Consider the following 19,036-nt stretch of genomic DNA (forward strand, 5'->3'; position numbering starts at 1 on the left):
TCATATTTCCATAATAGCCAGTTGCAAAAGAAAACATGGACAAAATAAATAAAAGAAAATTTAAAAAGTATGCTTCCATCTGTATTCAGATTCCAGTTCTTTCTCTGGAGCTATATAACATTTTTCATCATAAATCTTGTGGAAGTTTTTTTTGTATTGTACAAATTTGTATTGTACAAAATAGCTAAGCAAGTCACAGTTGATAATTATACAATATTGCCATTACAGTGTACAGTGTATTACTGGTTCTACTCACTTCACTTTGCATCAGTTCATAGAAGTCTTACAGGTTTCTCTGAATATCCTCCTTGTCATTTCTTATAGCACAACAATATTTCATAATTATCATATGCCACAACTTGTTCAGCCATTCCCTGAAGATATCCTCAATTTCTCATTTTTTTGGATTTATCAAATACTAGATTTCTATGGTCATTTATGACTGTGTATTGTGTACCTACTATTCTACAGATTCACCACTCTATTTCTTATACGACAATTATACAACTAGTTTTTTGATTAATTCCACAGGTTTCTTTAAGTTTGCCATCATATCATCTGCAAAGAGTTATATTTTCTAATTTTATTCCTTCAATTTCTTTTTCTTATCTTATTGCTATAATGGGCATTTCTAGTACAATACACCCAATTATTTTGATGATTATTACTGTGTAATATAGGTTTAAGATCTAGTACTACTAGTCTACCTTGTTTTTCATTGATTCCCTTGATATTCTTGACCTTTTGTCCTTCTAGATTAAATTTATTATTTTTTCTGGCTCTATAATTTTTAAATATTCTGATTGGTATGGTACTAAATAAGTAAATTAATTTAGGTAGAATTATAATTTTTAATATATTTACTTGGCCTACTTATGAATTGTGAATTTTTTGCAATTGTTTAGATATGACTTTATTTGTGTGAAAAGTGTTTTATGATTTTATTCATATAGTTCCTAGATTTATCTTGGCATATAGATTGCCAAGTATTTTATATGGTCTGTAGATTTTTTATTAGAATTTTTCTTTCTTTCTCTTCCTGCTGGCCTTCATAAATAATTTAGATATACTAATGATTTATATGGGTTTATTTTTTATCCTGCAACTTTGCTAAAATTGTTAATTGTTTCAACAGTTGATTCCATACAGTTCTTTATATATTCTATCATATCACCTGCAAAGAGTTATATTTTGTTCCCTCATTGCCTATTTTTATTCCTTTAATTTTTTTCTTAAGTTATTACTATAGTTAGTACTTCTAGTACAATATTGAACAATAGGGTTGATAATGGACAGCCTTTCTTCACTCCCTGATTTTATTGGAAAACTTCTAATTCTTGCTAAGGGTTTTATATAGAAACTACTTATCTTTTTAAGGAAAGCTCCATTTCTTATATGCTTTCTTGTGTTTTTAAAAGGAATAGGTGTTGTATTTGGCCAAAAACTTTCCTCATACCAACTGTTATAGTCACTGTTGTTTTTGTTATAGATGGGATAATTATACTGATAGTTTACCTAGTATTAAACTAGCAAAGCATCTCTTTTTTTATTTTTTATTTTGTTTTTTTGTTGTCATTTTTTAAAACCCTTACCTTCCATCTTGGAGTCAAAACTGTATATTGGTTCCAAGGCAGAAGAGTGGTAAAGGTAGACAACGGGAGTCAAGTGACTTGCCCAGGGTCACACAGCTGGGAAGTGTCTGAGGTCAGATTTGAACCTAGGACCTACCATCTCTAGGCCTGGCTCTCAATTCACTGAATACCCAGCTGCCCCCAAAGCATCTCTTTTATAAATCCATGTGTTTATAATGTATAATCTTTGTGACATATTGCCGTAATCTTCATTGTTAGTATTTTATTTAAATTTTTTGCAAAAATCTTTAGTAGGGAAATTGGTATATGCTTTTATTTCTCTGTTTTTGCTTTTCCTGGCATCAACAGCATTAATGTGTCATAAAAGAAATTTGGTTTAGGTATCAGCACTATATTTGTGTCATAAAAGAAATTTGGTGCTCTTTATCTATTCCTCCAAATAGTTTTTATAGCTTTGGAATTAATTATTTAAACATTTGCTAGAAGTTGCCTGTTGTTTCCTTGGTCCCTGGGAGGTTGTTTTTGTTTGTTTGTTTGTTTGTTTGTTTGTTTGTTTTGCTTTGGGAGTAGTTTTTTTTTTTTTTTTTAAATTTTTTTTTTTTATTTTAAACCCTTAACTTCTGTGTATTGACTTATAGGTGGAAGAGTGGTAAGGGTAGGCAATGGGGGTCAAGTGACTTGCCCAGGGTCACACAGCTGGGAAGTGTCTGAGGCCGGATTTGAACCTAGGACCTCCCGTCTCTAGGCCTGGCTCTCAATCCACTGAGCTACCCAGCTGCCCCGCTTTGGGAGTAGTTTATTGATGGTTTGTTCATTTTTTTCTGATATAGGATTATTTAAGTATTCTATTTCCTCTTCTGTTAATCTGGTCAATTTATATTTTTATAAATATTTATTTATTTCACTCAGAATGTTAGATTTATTGGCAAATAGTTGGGCAAAATGGTTCCTAGTAGTTGCTTTAATTTCTTCATGGACACAAATTCACCCATTTTCATTTTTTAATAGTGGTATTCTTTTTTACTTTTTTAAAGGTCAAATTAAATCACAGTTTCTCCAATTTATTGTTTTTTTTTAAATAAAACTAACTCCTTTTTTTATTTATTTGTTTATTTTTAAACTCTTACCTTCCATTTTAGATTCAATACAGTTTATTGATTTCAAGGTAGAAAAGTGGTAAGGGCTAGGTAGTGGAGGTTAAGTGACTTGCCCAGGGTCACAGAATTAGGAAGTGTCTGAGGCCAGGACCACTTCTCTCTTGACCTTGCTCTCAATCCACTGTGCCACCCAGTTGCCCCTCCCCCTTTTTTTAGTTATTAGTTTAAGAGTTTTCTTACTTTCAATTTTATTAATCTCTCTTTTGATTTTCAGAATTTCCAATATGATATTTAACTGGGAATTTTTAATTTGTTCTTTTTTCTAGTTTTTTTTAGTTGAATGTCTAATTCCTTGATATTCCCTTCCTCTATTTTATTTTGTAAGCATGTAATGCTTTGACTTCATTCCATAAATTTTGGTAAGTTGTATAATTGTATTATATAAATTATATAAAATCATTTATTATTTCTATAATTTATTCTTTGACCCACTGACTCTTTAATTAGATTATTGAATTTCAAATTAATTTTAATCTATACTCCTGTAGTTGTTACATTAACTAAAAAAATTAATAGTATTATAATCTGAAAAGGATGCATTTAATATTTCTATTTTCTGCAATTGGTTGTGGTTCTGCATTTTTAATTTCCTATAACATAGTCACAATTTTTGAACATGCCAAGCTGAGATATAGGTATACATTCACAGTTATGATAACTAACTGTATATTTCCCTTTATCTGATTTACCCCCTATTTATCTTTCAATTTCTCTCTCTGTGTCTCTTTCTTTCTCTTTAAAAGTTCATTTTGCTTCTGATCACTGGCTCCCTTATTCTGCTCTCTTTTATATCACTCTTTCTCCTTATCCCCTTTTCCTCCCACTTCCCTATAGAATAAAATGGATTTATATACCCAGGAGACTGTACGTTATTCCATCTCTGAGAAAATTCTGAAAGATCCATGCATTGTCTACCAGCCACCGTTTTCCCCCTCCACTATAAAAATTATTCCTTTTATGTGAGATAATTTACCCCACTCTTCATCTCCCTTCTTTCTTTCCCAGTTTTCATCTCATTCTCATCTCTTATTTTTATTTTTTTAATCATCCCTTGATAGTCAGCTCACACTCATGCCATCTGCCTAAGTATATCCCTTTGAAATATCTTAATAATGATAAAATTCTGAGGAGTTATAAGTCTCATATTCTCATTTAGGAATGCAAAGAGTTTAACCTTATTGAATCCCTTATTACTCTTTCCTGTTTCCCTTCTCATACTTCTCTTGAGTCTTATATTTGAAAGTCAGTATTTCTCTTCAGCTCTGGCCTTTCATCAGGAATGCTGGGAAGACCTCCATTTCTTTAAATAACCATCCCCCCTTAAAAAAATCCCAGCTTTTGGGACAAAAATTCACTATTTGACAAAAACTGCTGGGAAACTTGGAAAACAGTATGGGAAAAAATCAGGTCTAGATCAACATCTCACACCCTATACCAAGATAAATTTAAAATGGGTAAATGGCTTCAATATAAACAATGAAATAATAAATAAATTAGGTGAACATGAAATAGTATGCCTGTCAGATCTGTGGGAAAGGAAGGAATTTCAGGCCAAGCAATGTAAGAAATAAAATTAATATAGAAATATTGAATTAAAAATAGCATGGTTTTAAAAGATTTATTGGTAGCCATTAGAAAATTGAAGCCATGTGCCATGTTAAGAGTCAGTTTAAAAGACACGCCTTGTTACCTCCTTTCTCCATCTTGGCTCCACTCCAAATCACCAAAGAGAGAGTGCCAATCCAGCCATTCACTATTTATCTTTCTGTCTATTGATTATGCAAGAGAGGAAGCCAGTTGGCTCATGGAAAATGTAGTTTGAAAAAGCCCTAAATGTCCACAGGAAGTTTAGATCAGGGACCTCAAAAATTAGTTCAAGGACTCCCAAATTTCCAATACCACAGCAATAGGTAGAGAATTTACAAAATATAAAATAAATGATTTTGTTTACATCAAATTAAAAAAGTTTTGTACAAAAAAAAACAATGCAAACAAAATGAGAAGGAAAGCAACAAACTAGGGAAAACAATTTATAACAAACTCTCTTACAAATGTTTAATTTATATATATGTATATATATGGAAATATGTAAGGAACTAAGTCATATTTTCAAAAAATCAAGCCATTCCTCAATCTACAAATGATCAAGGGGCATGAATAGGCAGTATTCACAGTATGAAATAAAAATTATCAATAAGCACATGTAAAAGTATTCTAAATCCCTCCTGATTAGAGAAATGCAAATTAAAACAACTCTGATGTACCATCTCACACGGAGCAGACTGGCCAATATGGCAGCAAAGGAAAGTTACAAATGTTGGAGGGGACATGGCAAAATTGAGATATTAATGTATTGCTGGTGGAGTTGTGAATTGGTCCAACCATTCTGGAGGGCAATTTGGAACTATGCCCAAAGGACTTTTAAAGAATACCTACCCTTTGATCCAGCCATACTATTGCTGGGTTTGTACCTCAAAGAGGTAATAAGGAAAAAAAGACTTGTACAAAAATATTTATAGTTGAACTCTTTGTGGTGGCAAAAAAATAGGAAAATGAGGGGGTGTCCATTGATTGGGGAATGGCTGAACACAATGTGGTATCTGATGGTGATAGAATACTATTGAACTGAAAGGAATGATGAGCTGGTGGATTTCTGTGTGACCCGGAAAGACCTCCAGGAATTGATGCAGAGTGAAATGAGCAGAACCAAGAGAACATTGTACACAGAAACAGAAACACTGTGGTATGATTAAATTTAACAGATTTTTTCTGCTTGTAGCAATACAATGATCCAGGCCAACACCAAGGAACTAATGAGAAAGAACACTAACCACATCCAGAGAAAGAACTGTGGGAGTAGAAACACAGAAGAAAAATATATGATCAATCATATGGTTTAATGGGGATATGATTGGAGTTTTGGTGGTAATAGATCACTCTATTGCAAATATGAATAATATGGAAATAGGTTTTGAACAATGATACATATACAACCCAGTGTAATTGCTTGTTGGCTCAGGGAGTGGGGAGGGAAGAAGGTAGGGAAAATCATGAATCATGTAACCATCAAAAAATATTCTAATAAATAAGTACAATTTAAAATAAATAAATGACCTTTTATTTTTTTCTTCTTAAAAGATTAAATTCAATTTTGCTGTCTGTATTGTTCTTGGTTGTAGTCCTCATTCCTTTGTCTTTCTGAGTGTCATATTCCAAGCTGTCTGATTTTTTAATATGGAAGCAGCTAAATCTACTGTGATCCTGATTTTGGCTCCATGATATCTGAATTGTTTCTTTCTTACTGCTTACAATATTTTCTCTTTGTCTTGGGAGTTCGGAAATTTGGCTATAATATTAATTTGAATTTGGGACTCTTTCAAAGAGTAATAAGTGGATTTTATAAATTTCTATTTTTAGCACTCAGGGTTTTGGATATCTGGGCAATTTTCTTGATAATTTCTTGAAATATAATGTTTAGGCTCTTTCATTCATCATGGCTTTCAGGTGTTCCAATAATTCTTAAAATATCTCTTCTCAATGTATTTTCTATATAAGTTGTTTTTCCAATTAGATATGTAATATTTTCTTCCATTTTTTCAGTCTTTTGACTTTGTTTTATTGTTTTTTGAAGACTTATCCTCATTAGCTTCCATTTGCTCAATTCTTATTTTTAAGAATTATTTTCTTCTGTGAGCTTTTGTATCCCTTTTTCTATTTGGCCAATTCTGCTTTATAAGCAGTTCTTTTCTTCAATAAATTTGTACTTCTTTTTTCATTTATCCAATTCTTTTTTTAGGAATTTTTCTCTTCAATAGATTTTTGTATCTCTTTACCATTTAACTAATTCTTTTTTAAAAGGTATTATCTTCTTCAGAATTTTTTGTGCCTCTTTTATCAACCTTTGACTCCCTTTTCATATTTTTCTTGGCTTACTCTTATTTCTTTTCCCAATTTTTCTTCTACCACTTTTATTTAATTCTGAAAATTTTTGAGCTCTTCTAGGAATTATTGTTGGGCACTGTTATAGTTGGCCAGATTGTGCTGTGCCTCTGGTTTCAAGCACCACCCTGTTGAGATAGATGTCACTGTCCTAAATTGTCTCATGTAAGAAATTTTTTCAACTTTTTCCACCTGTTGTTGGCTCTGCTGCTCCAGAATTCAAGTTGAGGTATTATTTTAAGTTGTTTACAGGGGGATTTGGGAGAATTCAGGTGAGCTTTACTCTGCCACCTTGGCTTGACCCCTATTAGATTTCTTATACTTGATGTTCTAGATAGAAAAAAGGAATATTGAATTTAGTGATAAAGACATAATTGATGACTTTGGGGAAAAAAGTGTTTCTGTGGAGTGACAGAAATAAAAGTCAAATCACCAAGTATTTTATATTTTGTGTATCATGTGGTTTGGAACAGTGAAGAAGAATAATTCTTCTTCAATGAAGGATGGAATAATTCAAAATTGGAAGTTTTGAAAGAGATGTACTATGATAAGGTAATGGGACAAGGGCCTCCAGGTCCTAGAATAGTTTAAGGTTAATCTAGTTAATTAAAAGGTCAGAATTTTGGAAGGAGGCAGAGATTTGAGGCCAGGGTAAGAATGATGTTCATAGAAAGTAAGAAGTAGAGCTAATGAAAGTTTCAGGGAGATGAAAAAGAGAACAGAAAATGAGTGGGCACATTAGAAGTCATGTTTGCTTGTGTGTGTATATATTGTTTTCTGCCCAATACAAGTATGCTTCTTGAAAACAGAAACTATTCAATTTTTGTCTTGTATTTCCTCATCTCACATGATATTTAGTACATGGTAAGCTCTTACTAAATAAGTATTAAACAGAATTGAATTAAATTGAATTACATCTTCTCTAGCAGTTGCTCAATAAATATTAGTTGATTTGAGTCAAAGGGAAAGATTTTAAGGCAATGATATTTTGTACTTTCTCTCTCAGATTTATATATAGGCAGACCAATTTATTCCCAATTTTAAATCTATTCACAAACTCAAGTTAGTTTCATTTATTAAAATAACAGTGATATTGGAACTGCTGTCCTCCTGACAATGGAGAAGCATAGTGGCAAGAAAACTGGAATAATAGAACCTACATTCAAGTCTAAGTTTTGCTATTTACTACCCACGTGAGCTTTGTACTTCAGTTTTCTCATGAATAAAACAAGCTGGACTAGTCTAAAGTCCTTTCCAGATCTATGTATCCTGCTCCCTTTTTCTGAGAGAAAACAAAAACTGAAGCCTCTCTTTTCACAAAGTAAAATTCTTCTTATCTCTGAAACAATTAATTTTAAATGATGGAACAGAACCAGTAAGTTTCATTTAGCTTATAGAATATTTGTAAACTGGTTCCTTTTTAAATTGGTTCAATGGGCATTTTACATTCTCCTCTATGATGCTTGACATAAGTCAGAGTAAGAAGATGACATACTGGGTCCCCAATTCATAGGTGCTTTTATTGCTTATTGAGCCCAACTGTGTCTTGGAGAATCCCCATTTACCAGATGGCAGGTTTCCAGAAAAAGACTTTTGGCCACTAAGCCACATTCTTCTATTTGAAAAATATTTTAACAACTATTAAAATGACAATTTTCAGTGAGCCCCATATAATTACAATTCTGCCCAAGAGTCTAGAAAAGAGAATGAGACAGTAACACTGACTGCCTGGTCCCACTGCCTGAAGACTGAGGATGTTCCATTTCACTCTGCCTCCAAAATTCCCTTATATGCCTGCTAGTGGCTCCAGCCTGAACCAATAATGTTTGCTCAATTTTATGGGGTAGATTCTCAGTTTATTTTTGACTGTATTTTAATTCAAGTCTTCCTGATTCCAAGCCCCATGCTCTATCCATTTTGCTACTAGTTGCCTTATCATCACTAATATATTTATAATACTTTAAAGTTTACAGAGGTATTTAGAATTCTGTACATATATTGCTGGCCCATTAATAAGGAGCAAAGAGGTATCTTTAAGCAAAAATTTTCTCTCTGTGAAGCTGAATGGGTAGAATCCAATGGTGGTTTAGTAGCAATGAAAATCAAAACCACTCTATATTTCCAAACCAAACTTTAAAAAGCACCTTAAAAATGACAGAAGTCAAGAACCAACAAAGACTGTGTGAGGGGGCTCTGCTGAACACAACTTGAAAGATAAAGAGTTGATTTTCACAGGATAAGGGGAATCAGAAGCAAAACTGCACACAGAAGAGAGTTCTGGCTGACTGTAACTCCACCTACTGCATCAGGTTGAGTCCCTGGGTGTAGATTAATTTCAGGATCCCAGGATGCAGACTTCATCAAAAGAGCACTTCATATCCATCCTTTAAAGAGCCAGACCCTGGCACTAGTCCACAGTGTGGTCTGGAAGTCTATAGGACCGGGACCTTTAAAGCCTCCCTTGGTGAGATGAAGATTGAGACTCAGGAAAAAATAGTTATGGTGCTGATCCCTGTAAGTCAGCAGCAGAGGATACAGAATCAGCTAGCAGCTTGCAAAATTCCATTCCACAGGCAAAAAAGAGGAAAAAAGGCCGGGAAAATGAACAAACAGCAGAACATTTAACCCTTGAAAATTTCTACATGGAAAAAGAACAAATAACAGAACCAACAGGAGATCCAAGCAACCATATGCAAAATTTAAAAAAAAAAAAGGGAATTGGTCTCAAGCTCTGAAAGAACACCAAAAGAAATTTAAAAATCAAATAAGGCAGGTCAAAGAAAAATGGGAAAAATAAATGAACGTACTACAAAAAGAAAATAACAGCTTAAAAAGCAAAATTTGTCAGTTGGAAAAAGAGGCACAAAAATTCTATGTAAAAAAGTGTCATAAAAAAGAATGGACCAAATGGAAAAGGAGGATCAAAAGGGCATGTAATGCTGCATGACTACTAGCCATTGTTAAAAACCATAGGCTTCAGAGATCTAGAGTTGAGACTGGTGCAAAAGGCAATGGAGAAATTCTTTGGGGGTGTGGTCAGCCTACAACAAGGAATACTGTAGTAATATTTGTATAATATCTATCATCAGAAAAATGTACATCTGCCAAAAAATGATGAACAAGAATGAATCTAAGTATATGATGGACAGCACTGATTGTCCTCCATGCCTGGAATTCTTTCCTTCCTCATCTCTTCTTCCTGGCTTCCCTGATTTTTTTAAGTCCCAGCTAAAATCTCACCATAGCCAAAAATATTACCCATTCCATTTTAATCCTAGCACATCCCTTTTGTTGATTGTCTTCAATTTATCCTGTATACAGCTTGTTTGCATGTTGTCTCCCCTATTAGCATGTGAGCTCCTTGAGAGCAAGGGCTGTTTTAGTCTTTATTTGCATTCCCTGCATTTAACATAGCACTTGACACATAGTAGGTACTTGATAAAAGTTCATTGGCCAGTTGTCTGACCTCCTTTATGAAGACTTGGACAAAAGTCACATAGATACTGGGCAAACACAAACAAGTTGCAATCTTCATTGCTGGAAGCAGTAGATAGGAATGTTAGTTGTATGCTTGGTTCCCATAAGACCCTAGACCTGACAAAAGATCTTTCCTTCCCAAATCTGGTATTTGTCCATTTTGCTTTCTTAGGTTTGCTTTCAGCAAAATTCATAAAATCATAGATTTAAATCTGGAAAGGATATTAGAGGTCATCTAGTCCAACCCATTTTACAGATGAGCGAACTGAAGCCTAGAGATTTTAAATGACTTGCCCAACTTCATGAAGGAAGTATAAGTGGCAGAAATGGGATTCACACAGGAGTCTGGTGACCTCAAATTACATCTTCTTTCTATTACATCACACTACCTCTCCACAGTTTCATACACTTCATTTAGTCCAATGTTTCCATGAACCTATGTTGGCTGCCTTGTCAGTCAATCAATAAATATCTGCTAAGCACCTATTATGTGCCTAGCACTGTGCTAAGTGTTGGGAATGCAAATAAGAAAAAGATAATACTTGCCCAAGGAGTTTATCATCTAAATGGAGAAGACTACACATAAAAGAAAGCTAATAGAGAGTGGAGATGATCTGGGGGTGGGAAGGATGGTAGAGTCTACTCCAAAGATTGAAATTGGTGGCAAATGAAGAATTAGCTTCTTTAAATGGAAGCTTTGGGAAGAATTCTTTGCTACAGTCTACCTCTCTACTCAGAGGGGCAGATGATATGGAAGAAAGTACCAAAGCTGATGTCCTGTGATACAATTTCATCATAGCTAGCAGGACTCCTTTCCCTACCCCCTACAATCAGAAGCTTAACAATAAAAGGCTATTGTTTTCTTAATTAGATATTCATGGCATGCATTCCTTTATCCTCAATCCTATTATACTGGGTGAATTTCCAACAAGATTCTTAACTGTTGACTTAATGGGGTACCCAGAATCTGACAACCCAGAGCAAAACTATATGAAAGGAAATACTCACTTGAAACTTATTTTAATGAGGGAACATTTAATGTTGGTGTTTTTTTTTCCTTTTTGCTTTCTTACCTGCAGTAAAATCTTCATGGAACATTTGCCTTAATTTCCTAAAACATTTGGAAAGGGCAGAAAGCCATTTTATGGGGAGAAGGAAACAAGCTGAGCACCACACCCTTTTATTAATTATTGTGAAAATAAACAACCAGAATAAAGATCCACATGGCAAATCCGAAGTGTGAAAAATCCCACTTTAGTAGTGAAAAAAAATTCTCATTAAGCATAAAGATTCTTCCTCAGCAACACATACAGTAGAAAAGGATAAAGGGCACAAATTATCAATGTTTTAAGTAAAAAGTTTATCTATAGAAGGTGATACTGTAAATCATACCTTTCCTCCTAGCAGGAATATATTCTGCACTTGGCAGGAATTAGCCATTTTATTTCCCAGTTTTTAGGATACTACTAGATTATTCATTTCTTGCAATATGTTAATTATTAAAAAGCATCTTCATTTCATACTCTTCTGTGTGAATATATCCCAGACATTCATGACCTCATGTATAACTGGAAACATATACTAGTTCTATCTCTTTGAAAAGATTTATAGAAAGGTAAGAAAAAGAATCATATAGGTTGAGAAAGCATTAATGAATTGCAATCTGTGCATATGGAAGGATTTTCTACAAAAGGAGTTCCAATACTCTTTTCACTGCTTTTGCAAATTCCTTAAAATTTTAGTGGGCTTCAGCACAGAAATAACCACTCCTGCTAGAACATCTTGGCACAATAGGAAGAGAGTTAGACTTAGAATCATGAGGCCTTGGTTTGGATCCAACTGTATGACCATGGACAAATTACTTAATCTCTTTGTGCTTTTGCAAAATGGTAATAATACTTGTATTATCTACCTAATGTATTCGTAAGTCTTATAGCACTGCACAGATGTGACTTATTATTTCTATAATAAGGAAAGGAGGGTTTATATAATTGTATTGCCAAGTCCTGTCAGGCTATATTTTAATTGGATGAAGGCAGCCCCTTTCTTTTTGTCTATTTCATATTTACTTTTTTAATGAATTGTCTGATTTCAACCAAATATGGTCTTTGCTGATAGGGATCAAAGTATGCCATTTGATTTCAAAATAAGAGACACATTACTTTGTGGTTCTGTGTTCTACCTTGAAATTAATTATCTTTGCCATTTAAATGAATCTGTGGCAATCTCATTGGTGTGACAGTCTCCCAACCAGGGCAGTTTGGTACCCATTCATGTTTTCTTAACTTGTATGACTCTGTAACTTCCTATTTTTTCCTAGAGATCTATTCAATATGATGAAGTACTTCATGTTACTTTTAATGTTTTAAATATCAGTACTGCATTCAGTTTGACTATCTATTATCACTCATTCTTGGTAAATGACCATTTGCTCTCCCTTTTCAGGGAAATATACTCTTAATATCTTGTGCTCCATTTCTTACATTCAAGTCAACAATGGCAATGTGTTACAATAACTACTTATGGCCACTATATATCTTTCTATTGCTCTTTGTGGTTAGCTGCAAATTAAGTCCTTTTGAGATATATTTCAGGGGCATATAACATCACCAGAAGATCACTGATATTAAAAAGAAGGAACCTTTTGTAATCACTGAAAACCCTTCACAGTTTTTCAAATGTGATCTAACTTGATCTTTTTCTACAAGTTAACTTGTAGTTCAAATTCACTGTCCATCTAGACCAGGGGTCGGTAACCTTTTTGGCTGTGAAAGCTATAAACACCACATTTTTAAAATGTAACTTTGTGAGAGCCGTACAGTGCGCTCCTGTAACAGTGCCTGAAAAAAAATTAACTTTATGGCTCCTGCAGAAAGAGCCATACGTTGCCGACCCATGATCTAGAGCTTCCCTCCAAGATATATGCACTAATGGGTTCCCTTGTTCTTCTGCATACCTGCATGTCATAAATCTAAGTAATGGACATCTTTTCTGGATGGATTGTTAAGCCAGTCTCTTTTGGGTGACCATAGATCTCTTTGAGCAGGGTTCCATTGCTCTAGTACTCAATTCAATGAGTGCTATATTTCATCCATAGATCATAGACCAGAGCATCTCAAAAATATCATCATTTTGAGACTTCCTAGGCAATGCTAATTGCCTCCAGAAACAAAATTCTTAATGGCAATTTTCAGATAACTGTGCTTTCTATAATTTTTGACAGATTCTAATTAATTAAAAAACTTTATTAAACATTTACTATATGTCAAGCACTGAGCTTAAATGCTATGGCTATAAATAGGGTCTTACATTATTATAGTGAGAGTTTAATACAAATCAAGTAAGGAAAACTCATCTTCTTGAGTTCAAATCTGGTCTCAGACTAACTGTGTAATGATGTGTAAGTCATTTAACCCGATTTGCCTCAGTTTCCTTATTTCTAAAATGAGCTGGAGAAGGAAATGGTAAACCACTCTGGCAATATCTTTGCCAAGAAAACTCCAAATGTGCATAGGAACAATAGGATATGGCTGAACAATAGGAATGGTGAATGAAGTTATACAGGAGTCAATGGTCATACACTTTTGAGAAGCAATGACAATGAAGTCATGGAGATAGATAGCTGGGATATAAAACATGCTCTGGAACCTGAGGATTGCAAGATATAGTGAATCACATATATATGCATTAGCTGATTCCCAAATCCAGAGAGTATGGCTTCCAGGCAGGAGTTTCAAAGCTAAGTAGACTAAGTCACTAACGGCATGGAATCTGGAGTTCAAGTGGTCCATAAGATGCATTAGAAGAGTGTAGTAGATATGGTAGGGGTAGGTAGGTAGATTTGATACAGTTTCAGTGAAATTTACCAGGAAAAAAAAGAATGTTTTACAAGGCAAATAAATGGGCATACCATGTATTTGTTTGTTCATTTATTATCTGGATCTGATTTCTTTTTCTAAGTTTATTTCTTTCTTTTCTCAACAAACACCAAAATAAAATGGGTATTTCCATACAACAAAATAGAACAGAAAAAGAAGGTTGTAATGAATCCTCACGTCTTTATTATGTACAGCTTGCTTTTCTTTTTAAATATATAATAAATTATTCAACACGTAACTTTCCAAGCTGTGCTACCTGTCTATGATTCTTCTGGCTTTCCTTCTGTTCTCTTCTCTGCATTTTTAAAAGGCTGCTTAAATGACCTTCTTTTCTTTTCTTTTTCTTCTTCTTATTTGATTTCTACTTCCACTCTCTCTCCCTAGCCCAAATTGAAAGGAGGAAGAGAGACAGAGAGAAGAGAGACCCAGAGAAAGAATACTTGCAAAAAAAATATTAATAGTCAAGCAAAACAAATTCACACATTGTTCTGATAATGTCATTCATCTTGAATCAATTGCTTCTCTGTTAGTGGGTGAATAGCATGTTTCCTTTTTGATTTTTGGAATTGTGATTGTTTATCATTATCATCAAAATTCATATATATTTCAGAAATTTTTTCTTTATAATGCTTTTATTATTGTACAAATTGTAGTCCTGGGTTTCTTCCCTTCATTTTTTATTGGTTCACACATATTTTCCAAAATTTCTTTCATAATTTTTTGCAAAAAGCAAAAGTCATCACCATGTTCACGATATTATTTGGTATCTGAGTGAGATTTAGAGTTCACAGAACTGATAGTTTGTCCTAAGTTGAACAAACTACAACACAAAGAGAAATGAGGGTCTATTCCAATTTAGAACTATATCTTAAAGGTCACTAAATTGTACAAATCTTTTGATTGTGGCTTACCATTACTAGACCCATAACCTAAGGAGATCCAGGAGTTTTAAGTATATAGAATTATTCATAGCACCTCTTGTTGTAGGAAGAAGTTGAAAATAAACAGAGAACTCATAATTTCGGCATGGTTTACAAGGTATGGTCTACAGACATAATAAGAAATGACAAAAATGGATGGTTTCAAAGATACTCATGAGTATGCCACCTGCCTCCTGACAGAGAGTTGATGGAATCAGATGTAAAATAAATATGTTTGTAAAAGGCAAATGTATGGATTTGTTTTGTTTGATTATGCTTATTGTTTTATAAGGATTGTGGCTTATTTTTTTTATTTGGAGGGATTTGGGAAAGAGAGGGGAGCTATTGAGAGTAGTGTCCAAAAGATAAGAAACATAGAGAAGAGAACTCTGAAGCTTTTTTTTTAATTCAGAGAAAATAGAGGGGTGTTCAGAAGGAAATATGTTCAAGAAAGGCAGCTTTGAAAGTAACATTTGAATTTATTATATACTTAAAGAAACTGTAACTAAATATTTACCATTTCATATATAATCCTCTTTTCCTATTCTAATTATTATATGTAAATTGTCATTTTAGGGAGCTCTAAGTTCAGAATTTTAAAAAAATCAACTTAAATAAGAGGACCGTTCATAAGAAATCTGTATATATGGGTTATTCAACATATAATCCTTTATACGTGAAAGCTAATAAAGATTATTCTTAATCTTCTTTTCTAGTTTTATTTTAGTGTACCTGAGAAAAGTCCTTTATTCATCAATATTGGCTTGATTTTATATAAGCAATACAAAAATTTTTTTACCTGTGAACCCACGATAAAGATGGAGATGTAGAAAGAATGATGAATTGAGAGTAAGAGGTTTTATTTCCTACATTTATGTAGTCATTGGCAAGTCTCTATTTCCGAGCCTCAGTGTCCTCATCTAAAAAATGGGGATGAAATCAATTCTTCTACCTACCTCACAGGGTCATTCAGAGTATCAAATGAGATAATGGATGCATAAATGCTTTGGAATTGGTATTAAAAAAAAAACTATACAAACAGGAGTGGTATTATCACAGAATCAAGATGCTGTCTCTCTTTTGCCTATAATCTATAGCAATTGTATTCTTCTGAAGCACCCAGCTGGATCTGACATGCCTAGCACAATTCAGAGTGAGCATGAAAGACACTCCAGCTAACAATTATTGCATCCATTTAATTCTGAGACTTGTCACTTTGTGAAATAAGTTTTAAAAAATGTTTTAAGTTCTATAGTTGATCATGTTGGATCTAATATTTTTCTGGCTTGAACTCCCCCTAGCAACAGAGCTTCATCTTCCTACATTAAATTAAATTGGTCCCATTGATAGGAATTCTGGGAAAAGGGTGATAGAAATTAACAAGATGTTTTAGCCAGCTTGACATTGGGTGGGGGAGGGGAGAAGAGACTATTTTGGGAACTTATAATTTTGGTTCCCTCTCATTGCCCTGTGACTAGGGAATGACTTTGCCAACAAATGGGAGGATGGATGAAGAGGCTGAATATTCCTCTTTACAAAGAATTGCTGTTCCCTGCCCCCCACCCCATTTCATATTGTAAGTTATAAAAAGGAAAGATTGAAAGTAACATGTCCAAAAGTAATCTCAACTTTCCCAGATAAATAACCTTCCACTTAACCTCTCTCTATATCATTAGTATAATCATCTTCACATTCATTCAGCCTCGAAATCTATAAATCTATGACTTTTCCCTCTCTTTATGCTCCAACAATATCTAATCAGCTACCAAGTCCTATGGATTCCATCTCAGCAATATTTCTACCATCATGTCCATCCCAGCTAATGCCTGTTGGCCATATAAAGAAGTTAAGCTTGAAAAGCTGATGGTGTCTAGAAATTTAATAATTATAACACATAAATGTACTGAACTCATTCTCTTCACCTTAGTTCCCCTGCAAGGTTGGCTTTGCTGAGCAAGGTTATTTTTCCTCCTTAGAGAGTTCTTGGGGTGACCCTGACAGTGTTATAGGAGAGTCTTAATGAGTCCCTATTTTTATTATTTATTATTCCCCTAATTATTCTTGTCCGTCAGCATCTTCCCAAATCAGCTGAATAATTAATGTATCTTCAATATTATCTAATAATCAATGATTATTTCCCCAATATAATTTCAACCATTTGGTATTTCCTCAGCACCAATTAACCAACAAACATTAATTATATTTAACAAATGGGTATTTACTAAGAAGATATATCAAGAACCACAGCATAAAAACTATAAAAACTCAAAGCACACTTTTCTCTACCACCACAATTCTTGGAGAAAGTGGGCTTAAGCTAAAGGTGACTGTGACAAACATTTTTCCTATCCATTGATTTGATGGCTGAGTCGCTCCCTTACTTTCCGGACATGGTGTCTTGGCTACCAGGTTGATTTCCTGCTTGGCTGAGTCAAGCAAGGTGTTCTTAAGGGCTAGCTCCTTTCCAGGTTTTGATACAACAGCTACTAGAAGACTCTGCTTTGGACTACCATTTATTCACCCCAATCACTTTTCTCACTTCTAGAATCTCACAGAATTATAGCCTGGTCTGTTCCTGCTTAATATTCATTCACTTCAGGTCAAGAAAGAATAAACACAAGGAGAGAAATATAAAAAGTTTCCATGTGTTTATAGTCACATGGCAGCCCAGATAGGAAAGCAAGCCAAAGGCTACTGTCCTACGCAAAGGTCCCAGAAGTTCTTCCTTACTGCTGGAAAACTGTCAAGGAATAGGCAGTCATGATTTTTTCATTGGAACATATTAAATGTTCTATAAAAGTGAGTTGTTACTATTATTATGCCTTGGCTTTCATCCTCTTGACTTCCACCTGTACTATTCTAACTGCCTTCTAATTGGTCTTCCTGACTCGACTCCTCTTCTCCATCTTGTCTCTTATGTAATTGCCAAATTATACCTTTAATCTCATAACATTCCCTGTTTGAAAACCTTGAGATGCTTCCCATTACTTATAAATACAATGAAAAATCATATAGTCTGCCATTCAGAGTCTTCTATAATCAAATCACAATCAGCCATGCCCAGGGTAATAGGCCTTACTATACTTCCCTAGGAAATCTTTTCATAAAAAGAACTAGAAGAAACTCAAAAGATTATGTTGATTCAACCAACTATCCTATGTTCATTGTCTACTAGGCATTGTGCCAGGCTCTAGGGATACAAAGACAAGTGGGAAACATTCCCTGCTATTAAAGAGCTTGCATTCTAATTGGGGAGAAATATATATACATATATGTATATAAAAATAAATGTAAGGAGAAATTAGGTTTAGAACAATAACTTCTATCATATTCTAAAATGTACTCTAAATGAATATGATCTTAATTCAACAATTAAATTATTTTTAAAAGTTAGAACAGAAACATATTGTATACTTTTCACAGTTATGAGTAGAAGATATATTTTTAACCAAAGGAGAGAGGCAATTACTAAAATAAATGCATGTTGAATGAATGAAAAACCAAATCAGAATGGTTTTCTACACATAAAAAAGAGGGGAGGAATGAAAAAAAGCAAGGAAAACAGAAGAGAGTAAAGAAAAATTTAGTTCTAGAGGAACATAGTAGAGATGGAAAGCTTATTTTCAAGTTGCTGTGAAGATTTCTATTTCAATTTCCATAGGGAAATAAAGGAAAGATAGTAATAGCTTCTTAAGAGATCTCTTAGGATAATGCTTAAACTTATGTCTTTACATTGACTAACCCAATAGTATGCAAACTTCTTGAGGTCAAAGCCTGTTTTTGTTTGTTTTGTTTGGTCTTACATTTTGTCTTTCCAGCTCTGCTGCCTTAGCACAGTGAGCTACACAATTCAGGCAGGGAAAGAGGGAGTCTGGATTTGAAACTTCCTTAGCATGGAAAACCACTAAGGCAAAAATCTCATTTATCCATGCAGTTTAGTAATTTGTCTATAACACAGTCTTAGGGACTTGCCCATGGTCACCTAACTTGCATATGTCAAAGGCATAATTTGAAGCCAAGTTCCAGTGACTTGAAAGCCAGCCCCTTCTTTGCTATACCATATTATCTCTTAT

This window comes from Gracilinanus agilis, chromosome 2 (assembly GCF_016433145.1).
Source record: "Gracilinanus agilis isolate LMUSP501 chromosome 2, AgileGrace, whole genome shotgun sequence".
Taxonomy (NCBI): domain Eukaryota; kingdom Metazoa; phylum Chordata; class Mammalia; order Didelphimorphia; family Didelphidae; genus Gracilinanus; species Gracilinanus agilis.